Below are 15,484 nucleotides of genomic sequence, written 5' to 3' on the forward strand. Positions count from 1 at the left end.
GTTTTCGAGGGAGCTCTCTGCGCTGGGCGCTGGGGAGCTACGGCAGCGAAGGGGAGGAGGAGGAGAGGAACGCACAGAAGCCAAACGAGTGAAGGTAGCAAAGCTCCATCAGTCCGCAGAGGAGCGGACGAGGGTCGGCAGAGTGAAGGGAGCGGGCGCCTGCTCCCTGGGTGCCCTATCGCCCTACTGCAGTGCCTTCTAGCAAAAGCCACCGCGGCCCGGTGGCTTTTGCAGCGGCCAGACGGATGCCAAGGCCACACGGCAGGCGCGGCGACAGCCGCTGCAGTCGCCATCCCACGCGGGCTCCGGACATCAGGGGCTGCTGGTGAGTAGGCGCGCTCGCGTGTGTGTGTGTGTGAGTGTGCGTGTGTGTGTGTGTCTGTGTGTGTGTGAGAGCGCGCACCGGCACAGGCGATTGTGCACGCCGGGCGCGTGTGCCCGGTGGCCTGGCGCGCGCTGGCCCCTCTTCCGCTGGCGACGTCCTGTCCCGGGCTTGCTCCGTTGGAGGAAAATGCGCTTTGCGGCCGCTCACTTCCTTCCTGCCAGTCCTGCGGTCGGCTGCCTCCGCCTACGTTGCCTCTGTGTGCCCCGCAGCGGGCTCCGAGGGGTTAGTTTCACCTTGATGGGGAAAGCAGGAAGCCGTGGCTCCTGGGGGCAGGGTGGGACGCCGGCAGTGATCTACCTCCACGCGGGTGTTTCTGGTTTAGGCTTGGGGCGCGGCCTCGGAGACGGTGTCAGCGTTGAGAGAGACCCCCGCATTGTCTTTGCGGGTGCGTGGTGTGGGGAGAGAAGGGGCGGCGGTTGGAAAAACAGGCGTCCTTGCAGGACCGTGTGTCATGCCTTTCTAGATGATGCTTACTGTTACGCCGTTTATGAGCCACTCATAAGGCATTTTCCCTCACCTGAATAATTTATAAGCCTTAACGGAGAGCCTTTAATGAAATGCACAAAGAAGTGGAATGTCACTAAAACATAATTTTCCAGAACTCTCTGAAACAACCCATACCGCTGTTAGCCAAGAGCCTAAGGTGCTGTAATTACTGAAATTTAAAAATAAATAAATAAACAATAAGTAATTCAGGAAACAGAACCTGACCGAGAGGATTGAAGAAAATCTTAAGTGTCTAGGTGGCTTGGGGGTGGCCTTCTGGAAATCGGTGTTTGAATCTTTGAATCTTTAAAAGTAAGCTCCAGAGAGCACAGTGCTTTCCAAACATCCTGCTAATCGCTGAGAATAAAATGAAGTCTTAGGTTTTAAGGCATTTCTAAGTTTATAATGGATATCACCAGGATGCTCATTTATGATCTCATGATTCAAGGCCCTGTCAAGGTCAATATGGCAGATTTGTTCCAGCAGTTCAGTTACACGTGAATGTTTGATTTTCTGTTTCAAGTTTTGGGGAGTAGTTTTCTATGGTTGTTTTACACAGAGTTTAAGCCACTATCTTCTATGCTTTTCCAGACCTTGTTTCAGTTGGCAGTCTTATGTTTGTGGGATGGATGCTAAATTGAACTTCAAAAAGGTACTCTGTTTTAAAAATATATATGTATAAAAAATGTACTCTGTTACTCTATTATTGTAGACATTTTATAGCTACACTGTAAATATCTATGTTTCTTTTTAATACTGAGTCAATGCCTTTGGGAAGGCACTGGGAAGTAGGTACCTCTTGTTTACCGTTTGCTCCATTACATCTTCATTCAAAGGCATGAAATGTTATTAGAATCTCCCTGGAAAATGAACAGGCTGCTTGTTTTCTGTTCAAGCATATATACAGCAAATTGCTTGCCTCTTGGGAATCTGCTCTTGAATATACTACTTCACCTGTAATTTATGTATTAGCTGGTTCTTGGGAATTTTAAGAAGAAACTTGTTTTCTTACACTCTTTTGTAACATAAGCACCATTTAAATCAGCAGGCAGAGAATCCAAGTCCTTTACCCATATTGTGGTCTTCAGGGCCAGTTTCTTGCATACTTTTGCTCTGTTTTATAGGACTCTTTCCCATTGAAAGGCTTGGAGGGAGAAATGGGAGCATCATGGTCCCAAGGGTGTCCTCAGCAGAGAGATTATTTCCTGGAGAGGAGATTGTTTTGGGGATTAGCTTCTGAGAAGGACTGATAAAAAATAAAGAATTGTTAGTAATAGTTACCTCTGTTTACTTTTGGCACAAAGGTCTTAACACAGTTCCATCACATTCCTCCTTCAAGGACTCTTCCCAAGACTACTTACAGCTACAATCCAGAGAGCGAGGTTGCCTTTTATAGAGAAGCAAAACCTGGTAATTCTTGCTCAGGATCGGAGGGGTAGAAGAAATAGTAGATGCTGCCCAGAAAATGCCAGGTGCCTTCAGGGAGGATACATTTACCAATTAGACACACTTATAAACCACTGGATTTGTGATTCTGTCTAATCCTAGCATTTTTTTCTCCCCCCTGTGAAAGATTTAGGAGTAGCTTCAATTGAAACTATGAGAAATGACTCATGGTCATCCTTGAAAATATGAGAGTCAGTTCTCTACCCCTGAGGGCTAATGGATCTCAGCTGCCCATTAAATATTTGTTAAATGAATACCACTTCTAGAATCTTCCCAACCTTACTACATCACCTCTTCTAGTATTACTTATTTTTAGCCATAACTTTATATGAATCATCAAACGTTTCATTAAATTGGAGCCAATTGATATAGTCAACTAAGACCAACTTCCTCAACTGAAGGAACAATAACGATCCCGCTAAAACAAAACAAAACCAAACAAAGAAAAAAACACTGTATTGGTTCTTACTGACTTGCTTATTTCAGCTATCTGAACATGTGAATTGTCCAGTTGGATGTGTTGAGTGTACATTCAGAAATCCTGAGTTGACATCGTAATGTTCAACTCAGGAATGATCTAGATGTAGCTACATCTGGATATGCCTTTTGTCAGAAATTAGTTGCATTTCTAAGCAAATTAGATGAACTTCTAGTACAATCCTTCATCTCCTCATGTTGAGTAGAAAAGCCAGTTAAACTTTTGGCAAATTGCTAAGTCTTCAAAGTTCATATTTGATTTTCTTTCTAAATTTTAAATTAAATCCATGTTATGTTTGTCCATTGATGTGGTTGGCTTACAGACATTAATTCAGACCACTGGCTACTTAGTAACTTGTATTTATTAAAAGCAGCCCCTTGATATAAGCACCAGTAATTCGTATGTTTTGATTAGCTCTAGCTAGCCTTTCAAAATACTCTTGGAAATGAGTGCGCTGTATGATCTTGAATATGAAGTGTTATGCCTTCCTTTTTTTTTTTTTTTAAATAGTTCTGACTTTCTGTCCCCAGTCATTGGAGGTTTACCCTATGATTCATGATCTAATTTCAGGATGAACGATTAGAAAGCTGACTGAAATTTGTCTGGATATTAACATTATGGTGCATATAATAATGCAGATTTTTCTCTGATATTCTTCCCTTTTTGTCCTCCAATCAAGCTTGTTTCATCCTGAATAAAAATCAGACGAGATCCTTAAACATTTAAAAATGTTTCCTGTTGGGCTGTGTCCAAAATAAATAAATAAAATTTAAAAATTGCTTATTACTGTTGTGAAGTAACACAAACACTACTGCTATTCTCTGCATAATGAAACATGGCCATTCTTATCAAGTATTCATTTGATAAGTAGGCACCTGAGCACTTGAACTAGAGTTAAAGGCATGTTCCTTCCATGTCTTATTAAGGCCCTTGAGAGCAAGGGGGTGGAATTTTGATTTAGATAAAGTAGCCAATTCAAGGTAGGTTCCTTGAAAGGAGTATGTATGAAAGCATCTTTTCAGAAGAGCACTTTGGCAGTTGGATGGGGAGTGAGCGGGTTAACAGGAGAGAGTGGAGGTGAACTCTGATGTCAGATAATGACAGCCTGACATAAGATCCCAGAGACACTGAGATGAAGAAGGGAAAACTTCAGACAGCCAGACATCAGGATTCTTTGTTTTATGTGGAAGAGGAATCGTAAACCTGGGGCATAGTGTGATCACACACGTATTCCACATCCACGGAACACCTCACCAGTTGATCACAGCATTCTCTCCTGCCGAGCCCTGGTGTAACCTCAGAATCTTGCAAACGTCTGACAAATACTTATTCATAAATACTAGTTATTAAACATGTGCTATATGCCAGGCACCGTACTCAGCCTTTACATTTGTTATCTCAAGGATGATGGAGTGGTTGGGAACATGAATTCTTTTTGCCACTTACGAGTTGTGGGTCCTTGGGTAAGTTACTAACTTCTCTGAGCTACAGTTTCTTCATATTTCAATTGGGATATTAGTTTCTGTCTCATAAGGTTTGGGGAAGGATTAAATGAATAAATAAGTATAAATGAAAAGTACTGAGAAGTGTCTGGCACAAGGTTAACTGCTACATGTATTAGTTGTTACTATTGTTATTAATTCATAAAACAACCTTATGGAATAGGTGCCATTTTGCAGATTAAAAAATTGAGGCACAAAAAGGCTAGGTAAATCACTCAGGGTCATAGGCTGGGATAGAGTGATAGAACTGGGCATCAAACCCAGACAATCCGACTCCGGTGTTTGCTTTCCTAACTTGTGTGTATTCCTGATCACATGTCAGGTGCTGGGGACACTGACTGGGGAGAGAAAAGTGGGGGCTTGTCCTAATGAGATCTAGGGCTCCAGTCATTTCCACTGCAGAGTTTGTCATCTCCTGTATAGAATTAGTACCCAGATTATTGTACAAAACTTTTGCTCTTTTTCCTTGATGTTTGGGTATTTTGTAAATGTGTTTCATTAAATACTTTAAGAAGGGGTCCAATTTGTGTTTTCACATATGCTTTAAAAATAGGTTATTTTTTGTTTTTGCCTAACAGTTGACATATGCAATACATATTATATTCATTTGTAATATCTTTCCTTGTACCTAGTGATCCTTCGCTGGAGGCAGCAGGATATGTCTCCCTAATATAATGTATAATATATACATTATATGTTTTATATATATTGTGTGATATAATATTATTTAACTATATAATATATATTAGATGCATTTTATACAGTGTATGTCGTGTATACATAATATAATGTATACATTATATATAAGATATGTATTATAAAATATATACATTATACTACATATTATATGTAATATAATATATACTGTATAACACATTATATTAGGGAGACATTCACGTTAGATGTAAAGAGAAGAGAGATGTTGCGAATGAGTATGTGTACATTATATTATTGGAAAGGTATCAGTATTCTGAAAAACTTCTATGCCATCCACCTTTGTCCGCACTCTCAGAGTCTTATATATCTCCCATTCAGAAGCCATGGTGAAGTTATGATGACATTTCATAACCATTTTTATTCAGAATATTTTATAGAGTAGAAGCAGAGTAAATTTTAGCTGTTCTTTGACTTGACATAATTACGTCTAATTATAAAAGGCCAGACATTTTTATTATTGGACCTGCCATTAACATTATATTATACTTCGACTATACCTCAATTTAAAAAAAAAAAAAAAAGAGAGGCCAGATTTTAATTATAGGTGGGAAGACTGCTGTAGCAACAAAGAATCAAAAATTCTGAATTCCTCCAGAACTTCTTTAGCAAGGAGTATGTCATCACTGATTTCAATATTTTAACATTAGTCCTTATAATTCTTTATTCTCATAAATAAATTTCAGAAATCTGTAACTAGTATTGTTTTTTTCTAAGGAGGCAAAAACTTTTCTTGGTCTTGTGTAAAGTCCACAGATACTATTTAGTTGAGGAAAATTTTTTAAATCTCATTTTTAAAAATTCAGTCTGTATTGTTTGATTTTACCCTTTTGTGCAAATTACATAATTATTTAACTAAAGTCTTCTTTTAAAGGATCTATTTTAAAATTTTGTGAGTTTAAACTTGATTAAGTTTGAGTTTTGGTGAATTTGGTCTTTTGTTTTGTTTTTAAACTTTTGCTATACTTAGGTTCCAGTGCTTTCACAGTAAATGAACCAAAGATTCAGCCCAGGCTCATACAAGAGATAGCTGTTCAGGGACTCATCACAGATTATTCATTTTGATTGCTTGACTTGATTTGACTCTGGTTTATTGGAAACAGGAGGCCAGTGATGACTCATTTTTAACCCTTCCAGTCCCCAGTTAACGCTGCCTGCCTGTTTTGCCTTTGCAGGTACTCAGGGGGAAACTCCACTGTGGGTCTTTTTTGGGAGTGTTACTTCAAACTTGAGTGGCTAGGACAGTAATCGACTGTGCACCTTTTCATTAAAGGCATAAAGAAAACTGCAGTCAGTAATGGTGATCAAGTTTAAATTCAGCTCATCTAAGGACCCTATAATTTTATTTAACCTGTTGCTGGAGCCCTGTCTTTTAACACCGGAAGTATGCATTTCAACCACTGAGAAGAAATATGGAGAGGTCTTTATGCCTGTGGGTTCATGCTTCAATCTTCTGATAGATTGACTTCAGTTCTTTTTCCAATCTGTTTTGTCCTTGAGAGGTTGGTTTATAAACTGTTTCACAGGATAAATTTTCTTTAACAAGAGGAACAATTGGAAGTGGTAGATGGAATGAGATTAGAAAAGAGAAGCCTGGAATAAATCCTTCATACGTTCCTGTTTTTGTAAAAATGGGGCAGAGAAACTGCTTACTGAATCAATATAGTACTTTAAGGAAAAAAAGATGAAAATCACTTGCAATCATTGGTGTGTGGAACTTTTTGTGTCCAAGTATTGAAAAGTTCAAGAAATTCAAATGTGGCTTTTGAAAGAAATGTAAATGACCATCACATTCTTATGGCATCAAGGTTCTTTGTCTTTTGTCAAGTGTAATATTATTGACTTAGAAAGGTAACTAGGGCAGTGCATCTCAAACTAGTCTCAAAAAACCAGTATGACTTCCGTGCCACCCCCGTAGGTTATTATTCAGTAAGTTTGGGCGGGGCCTGGGAGCCTTCTTTTAACAACCTTTTCAGAGGATTCTGATGCAGGTGGTCAATAAACCATACTTAGAGAAAAACCTATTTAGGAGCTAAATCTAATTTTCTATGCAAATTTGTGCTTCTGTTTTTAAGCTTTATGCATTTATTCCTCTGATTTTCATATACATTTTTATGGAATAACATATCCATCAAGGCTGCCTTGGAGTTTTTATAATGGCACCCAACACTGTGTTTAACTTTCTTATTAATACCTGTTTTCAGGTGGAAGAAATCAGAAAACCACAGAGTTGGCAGGAAAGAATGTTGCACCTCCTTCTGAATGGCAGATGTTGGGATAGGGCAGAGAGGGTTTGATCAAAAAGAAAAGTAAGGGAAGACTTATATATTGGGAAGCAGTGGAAAGCAAAGTCTAATAATGCACATCACTGAGGGCCAGCAAGGGTGTTTAGACCTCTTCTGGTAGACACTAGGTTATCAGTTGCTTTTTTGAGCAGGGGACTAACCTGATGCAAACAAGCCTTACTCTTGTGCTAGGGACACATGGTACGTGGTCCAAAAGAGAGGATTAAGAGAAGGGAGCAGGGTGAGCGCTTGGGGCCTTGAATTTGGCAGGACTGACTGAGGGTTCATGCAGCAGGGTTCTCCCGCACTGTTTTCCTGTAGGTCTACAGCCAATAAACTGCTCTCTCCAGCAGCTGCATGTTATGGTGTGTAACACCAAGGCTGACCAGTCATCAGGCCAGATAGCCTCTCTGGGTTTAGAAAGCCCTTGAATAACTGTTTCAACTACCACTACCTTCATAACATTGTGAGGCAAGGCTCTCACGTTAGACAAGGGAAACAGACTCAGGGAGTCATTGATCAAAATCCACACATCTAGAAACTGGCAGGGCTAGGCTTCAAATCTGGAGCTACCTACTGAGAATTTATAGGCTTTAAAAAAAGTATAATTTGTCTGATAATGAAGTGATACATACTTGTAACACATTGTACTGAAATGAATAAGTTAAATATGAAATCCTTCATGATTTCATCCTTGAGAGAACAGCTCAGAAAAATCCAGTGCATGTTGTTCAGATAACTTTCTTGCAAATGCCAACATACATTAAATACATATGTATCAGAACTACAAGGTGGGAGTCATACGTTCTATGCTATTTTACAACTTGCTTTTTTTTTTCACTTAATGCTGTAACGCGGACAACTTCCTGGTTCAGCACATATAGATGTAAGTCTTTTCTAATGGCTTCATTTCCTGTAGAGATTCTTTATTTCAAATAACCTCCTTTTGATGGCTATGTATTTTAATTTCCAAAATTGTAATATTTTTAAGCCATGCTACAGTGGGAGCAAGTATGTGAGTGTGTGTGTGTGTGTGTGTGTCTGTGTGTGTATTAGTGTATTATTTGGGCAGGACAGTCTATGGGGGAAACTTAGAATCGCTTGGTCAACAGGAATGCGTATTATTTTTTTTAATTGCCAATTTCTCTTCCAGTCTTCATCAATATTAAGTATGACCAATCATGTAAATTTTGTCAATCAAATAAATGGAAATACCATTTCAAATCCATAGTTTCTTAATTAGTAGTGAAATTAATATTTTTCATGTGCTGCTTAGCCATTTATATTTCTCTCATGACGTGTTCATTCCATTTGATGATTTTTATTCAACTTTGTATCTCTTTCTTACTGTCCTGCAAATATGCTCTATAGTTTAGACATAATCAATATTATATATGTTGCATATGATACAAACTTTTTTCCTTTTGTTGTCATTTTACTTGTTGAAGGGATTGTTAAGGTACTAATTGAACATTTTAAAAATATTTAATTTTAAAATAATTTCAGAATTCCAGAAAATTGCAAACATAGTACACAGAATTTCTGTATACCCTTTTTACCCATTTCTCCAAATATTAACAGCTAATATAATCACGGTAGTTATCAAAATCAGGATACTAACATTGTTACAATACTATATTGTCTAATCTACAGATCTTATTCACATTTCACCAGTGTCCTTCTTCTGGTCCAGGATCCCATACAGGATCACACATGGCATTTTTTGTCATGTCTCCTGAGTCCCTTTTGATCTGAAACATTCCTTCAGTCTTTCAGTTTTTCATCGTCTTGACACTTTTTAAGCACACTGGCCAATTTTTTTTTTGTAGAAAATCCCTCAGTTTGGGTTTGTATGGTATTTCTTCATGAGTATATGACCAAGAGTGTGACTTAGTTTGGAAGTGATCAAAAATATCTGCCTGAGGAAGAGGTGCTTAAACTAACACTGGAAAGATACAGAGGAAGTAGAAGTGTGAAATGAGGGTGAATAGAAGGCTGGTGGGTTGGCAGCTGGATCAGACCCAGCTTTGTGGGACCTATTAAAGATGCATGATATTGACAGTGATGGAAAGCTATTAAAAGGTTTTAAGTGAAGAAATGACAATATCTGAATAGCATACCTGTTGTATATAGAATTAAACAAAGGGGAGCATCATGGAAACAAATAGACCAATTAGAAGGCTGTTCTAACGATGCAGACAGAGTAAAGGGTGACACAGATTGGGTACTGTAAGGAAAGATGGTGAGAAAATGCAGATTTGAGAGATATCTTGGAGGGTGACTCAGCAACTATAAGTGGTAGAATGGATGTGGAGTTGAGGGAGGGAGGAGATGCATGGTGAATGTTTCCAAGTTTTGCCAGGTTGTGTGTAATTGGGTGTTGATGCCATTCACTGAGATACAGGAGAAGTTTTCTCTGTTGAAGTCAGAAGCATCACCACCTCCACTTCCCTTAGATGCCAACATTTACAGTATCTTTGCCTACTTACTCTCCTATATCCCTGTCTGTCCACTTAATTTCCAGGTTCTATGTTTTTTTTCCCCTCAGAATCTCTCCCAATAGCTATTTATCCTTCTACATTCTTTTTACCACTCTCAGCCCAGTCCTGGGGTATCTCAAACACAGTTGCATACTTGCCTCCTCTCTGAATTGCCGATATCTCTTCTCTATGTAAGTTTATCCATCACTCCCAGACTTTTATTTTTCAGCTTCATTGAGGTATAATTAACAGAGACTACTTCAATTTAATAAATATGTACTTAGTTCCTAGTTTGGGCAGATCACCTTATTGAGCAGAGTTGAGAATAAAATAAATAAGAAGCTAAGCAAAATTGAAGAGATTCAGGGTCATTTTGCCTAATGATAAAAAGAATCTGTATCCTTGTCATACTCCTTACATAAAAATAAATTCCACACAGATCAACGGTATTTATTCAAAAATAACTAACCATAAAATTACTAGGAGATAAGATTGGTAGACTTTTTTTTTTTTTTGGCGGTACGCGGGCCTCTCACTGTTGTGGCCTCTCCCGTTGCGGAGCACAGGCTCCGGACGCGCAGGCTCAGCGGCCATGGCTCACGGGCCCAGCCGCTCTGCGGCATGTGGGATCTTCCCGGACCGGGGCACGAGCCCGTGTCCCCTGCATCGGCAGGCGGACTCTCAACCACTGCGCCACCAGGGAAGCCTGGTAGACATATTTAAAACATTTTTTTTTATCATCAGTCAGTTTGAAGACCTTTTAAAGAATGATGAAAAGCCAGATATGATAAAAGAAAAAAAATAGATCCATTTGACAGCCTAAAATTTTAAAATTTTGTACAAAAAATTAAACAACTTTCAACAAAAACTCCAACTAAACTAATAAATATAGAAAGAAGGAAAAAAATAGAAAATTCACCATTTTCAAACACCACAGTAATAATCACTTCAGAAAAGAATAATCTTTGGATGCTAAAATGAATGGGCAAAAGTATACTTGCATATTGGCAAAATAATTCCCTATAAGACAGTTTGTAATTACAAAAGGAAAAATAGTATCTTTACGGGGGAGAAACATGGCAGACGTAACTTAGGTGATCAAGGTAAACATTGCTGATACCAGGGCAAATCAGTGTCTCCTGATGTACTGAGAAGGACACACCACCACTTCTGAGATATTTTTGCCAAAAAATGCATAACCACCTCTGTTGTATTTTGTATTTGTAGGACTTACCGCAGTTTTAATGATATATTTGTGCAGTTAGTTGTTTAGTATCTTAGTACCTCTGTACTCAACCTCCTGCCTCTAGCAGAATGTAAATTTCATAAGATCAATGTCCTCTGTGTCTTTGCTCACTAGTTCCTAGCAGGAAGTAGGAGCTTCATAAATAATGTTGAATAAATGAATGAATGAATGAATTTACTTGGAGCTGATACTTGTGGGAAAGATATACAGTAGTTATTAGCCTTGCAACTAGTGAGTGAGAAATCACAGTCGGATACCCTGGTGAAAGTGGATGTAGTGAAGACACAGTGCTCAGATTAAGCCTTAAATGAAGCCTTGAAAGAAATGTGTCCCATGGAATAAAAGTATGTTAAAAGACAGAAAATTCATAGGTAAGATGCAAGGTGAAGGAAGTGGGAGGAAAAAGGAAATGCCTCTACTTCATTTAGAGCAAAGCAGGAGTTTGTTCTAAAGTGGGTACTGTTCAGCTGATCAAGGCAGGTATTTAGGGGGTTATTTGTAACTGTCTTAGAGCAGTTTTATCTGATGCAGTGAGTCTCAAGTTTCAATGTGCATAAAGATCTCCTAGGCTGCTTGATAAAAATAGAGCTCTGTGGGGCACCCTTTGCAGAAATTATGACTTGATGGGGCATAGAAATCTGTTTCTTATTAACAACCACCCTCCTCCTCCACTGAGTAATTATGGTGCAGGTGGCCCAGGAACCACACTCAGAGGAAACTTTACATCAGAGTAGAGGGGTATAAGCTGCAGTGAAGGAAAGTAAGAAGGAAGTGAGTGGGGTGAACAAAGAGAAACAGTGGATGGCCACTTGCTAATGACTTTGGCAGTGTAGGGAGGGGGCTCTTTAAACATTTAAAAGTAACCTGCCAGGGAAAGTTATGAAGGGACACAGCCTGTTTTGATTTTGTCCACCTCGTTGAAGAGATTGTCTAGTTCAAAACCAAAAATGTGACTGCAGCTGTCTATTGAAATATGTTGAACAGTTAGAATATTTCCTTTGGTTGAGGAACACTGAAGAAGCAGTGTATGAGAGGTATTCTGGGACAGCTTTTCCTTTTGAAAGTAGTGCTGCCCTTAGGAAATTTATGAAAATTAAATAAAATTGATTAATAATGCCCAAGGACTGACGTCATCTCTGGGCTTCAGGCATCTGGCAGGCAAGAAGATGATGTTATTTAAAAAATGTATTTCTGACTCATTATGCTTCATTGAATTAGATAACCTGTGTATAGTGTTTTCTTTTCTTTTTTAACATCTTTATTGGAGTATAATTGCTTTACAATGGTGTGTTAGTTTCTGCTTTATAACAAAGTGAATCAGCTATACATATACATATATCCCCACATCCCCTCCCTCTTGAGTCTCCCTCCCACCCTCCCTATCCCACCCCTCTAGGTAGTCACAAAGCACCCAGCAAGCTGATCTCCCTGTGCTATGTGGCTGCTTCCCACTAGCTATTTTACATTTGGTAGTGTATATATGTCCATGCCACTCTCTCACTTCGTCCCATCTTACCCTTCCCCCTCCGCATGTTCTAAAGTCCATTCTCTACATCTGCATCTTTATTCCTGTCCTGCCCCTAGGTTCTTCAGAACCTTTTTTTTTTTTTAGATGCCATATATATGTGTTAGCATACGGTATTTGTTTTTCTCTTTCTGACTTACTTCACTCTGTATGACAGACTCTAGGTCCATCCACCTCACTACAAATAACTCAATTTCATTTCTCTTTATGGCTGAGTAATATTCCATTGTATATATGTACCACATCTTCTTTATCTATTCATCTGTTGATGGACACTTAGGTTGCTTCCATGTCCTGGCTATTGTAAATAGTGCTGCAATGAACATTGTGATACATGACTCTTTTTGAATTATGGTTTTCTCAGGGTATATGCCCAGTAGTGGGATCGCTGGGTCATATGGTAGTTCTATTTTTAGTTTTTTAAGGAACCTCCATACTGTCCTCCATAGTGGCTGTATCAATTTACATTCCCACAAACAGTGCAAGAGTGTTCTCTTGGATAGTATTTTCTTAAAAGCAAATTGCAATAAAAAGGAAAGTATGTTCAAGTGGATATTTGAGTTTAGTGGCTTATATTTAGAATGCATAATTTCCAGGAAATTTTAGTATTTCAACAGCAAGATAACACAATTAAGCTCATATGAATCTATCTTGGCAAATTAACTGAATTTCTCCCCAACACTTCAAATTCATTTTCCAAATGTTTTATGAATTTTTAATTGTTTTATGAAGATATTAATTGAATCACCTCATTTAAAAAGTACAACAGAATCATAAATTAGTATATTTATGAGCTTATGAAATGCCTTTTGAATACCAGAATTTTATTTTTTTATTGAAGTATAGTTGATTTACAATATTGTGTTAGTTTCAGGTGTACAGCAAACTGATTCAGTTATACATATATATATATTTTTTCCAATTCTTTTCCATTATAGGTTATTACAAGACATTGACTATAGTTCCCTGTGCTATACAGTAAATACATGTTGTTTAGCTATTTTATATATAGTAGCGTATATCTGTTAAACCCGTACTCCTAATTTATCCCTCTCCCCCCTTCCCCCTTCAGTAACCATAACTTTGTTTTCTATGTCTGTGAGTCTGTTTCTGTTTGTTTGCTTGTTTTGCGGTACGCGGGCCTCTCACCGCTGTGGCCTCTCCCGTTGCAGAGCACAGGCTCAGTGGCCATGGGCCCAGCCGCTCCGTGGTATGTGGGATCTTCCCAGACCGGGGCACGAACCCGTGTCCCCTGCATTGGCAGGTGGACTCTCAACCACTGCGCCACCAGGGAAGCCCTGTTTCTGTTTTATAAATAAGTTCATTTGTATTATTTTTTAGATTCCACATAAGTGATATATATTATTTGTCTTTGTCTGGCTTACTTCACTCAGTATGATAATCTCTAGGTCCATCCATGTTGCTACAGAGGCAATTATTTCAGTCTTTTTTATGGCCAAGTAATTTGAGTACCACAATTTAGAATTTACATTAAAAACTGGCACATATTTTGAATTAAACTGTGTCTTGGTCGAATAATTATGCATTTGAATTTCTTAACTATATATTCCAGGTGGTCAGTCCACAGACATCGAATCACTCTGCCTAAGAAACAAGTGGAGGGAATGGATGCCCTTTTATTTCTTTGGAAGGAAGAAGGCTATGAAACAGATTTAATGCTGAACTGAAGTCTCATTTCTGCAATAAATCCTATCACTCTTGTCCAAAGCCCAAGAATTTGACCTTCCCCTGATTTCACCATCAGCTATTAAATATTAATTGCCAGTATCGCTGTGTGACTACGAGTATGAACTCTGGGATCTTACACACCTAATTTTGAGTCCTTGCTCCACCACTTACTTAAGTTGCTTGCCTAGTCTAGGCTCAAGTTTCCTCCCCTGTAAAATGGAGATAATGGTCATTATCATTTGCTGAGTGCTTCCTGACACCAAGCATCTTGCTGTTGGTTTCACAAGCATTTTCTCACTTCACCTTCTCAACAGGTCTTTCCTTAGTTGCTATTATCAACCCCACTTTGCAGTCTGGGTAGCTGTGATTCTGCAGTTATTGCTTGGAGTCAGACTTTGAACCCATGTGGTCTGACCCTGGAGGCTACATGTCTAATCTCTAGACTCAACTGCTTCCTATTTGATAAGGCACTTGTGGGGGCTGAGAATGAAGGTCAATGCATTACTTCAGATAACCAGGGAAGGAAAGCTTTTGGTTAGTATATAATTAGTAACCAATTACTATAATATAATTATGATATTATATTATCATAATAATATAATTATTATTGCGATAGCTCTTTTGCTGAATTAAAGGTGATATACATAGTCCTACCTCACCTGCCCAGAACTCAACTTGCTCTTATGTAGAAGACAGTAGAGGGAAAAAAAGGTAAGAAAAATGATTTTTGAGCAGCCAAATTAGAAATCATGTAGCAGGCACTGTAATCAGCATATAGTTTATTCACAGGAGATCCTTTCAGACCCATGTCCAGTTAAACTTTAATTTTACAAGTAAATTTAAATTATTTTATCAGTAATCAAGATAGACTAAAAGGAGAGAAAGACTGAAGTCAGAGAAGTTCAGTAGAGAAGTTGTTTTTTAAGTGATTTTCTAGATGAAAGCAAATTAGAAATGGAGGGAAGCATTGCTGTTGGCAGGTACATTGAAATAAAACTGAAGCATGAAGAAAGAGTTAAATAATATTTATATTTTAATCAAAGAAGAATGTAATATTATCATAGAAGTATTTCCTTCGAAAATTGTTAAATCTCACAAAATTCTTCCCCTTCTTCTTCTTCTTCTTCTTCTTAATATTAGTATTAGTATTAGTATTCAGAATTACCACTTTCACCATTGGAGTCACATAGGTAAACATTTCCTTATGTTGCCAGAGGAATCCTGAATCAATTAGGCAGCAGATTACAG

General features: G+C 38.4%; 1 protein-coding gene across 1 annotated transcript in view; it reads left to right on the forward strand.

The window, feature by feature from the left end:
• Positions 1-202: 202 nt before the first annotated feature.
• STAMBPL1 (STAM binding protein like 1) overlaps positions 203-15,484 on the forward strand; it is a gene marked incomplete at its 3' end in the record, with an annotated part of 42,355 nt that continues 27,073 nt past the window's right edge. The window contains exon 1 of the mRNA XM_079700121.1: positions 203-325. The remainder of the gene's footprint in view (positions 326-15,484) is intronic.

This window comes from Hyperoodon ampullatus (genome assembly GCF_949752795.1).
Source record: "Hyperoodon ampullatus genome assembly, chromosome: 1".
Taxonomy (NCBI): domain Eukaryota; kingdom Metazoa; phylum Chordata; class Mammalia; order Artiodactyla; family Ziphiidae; genus Hyperoodon; species Hyperoodon ampullatus.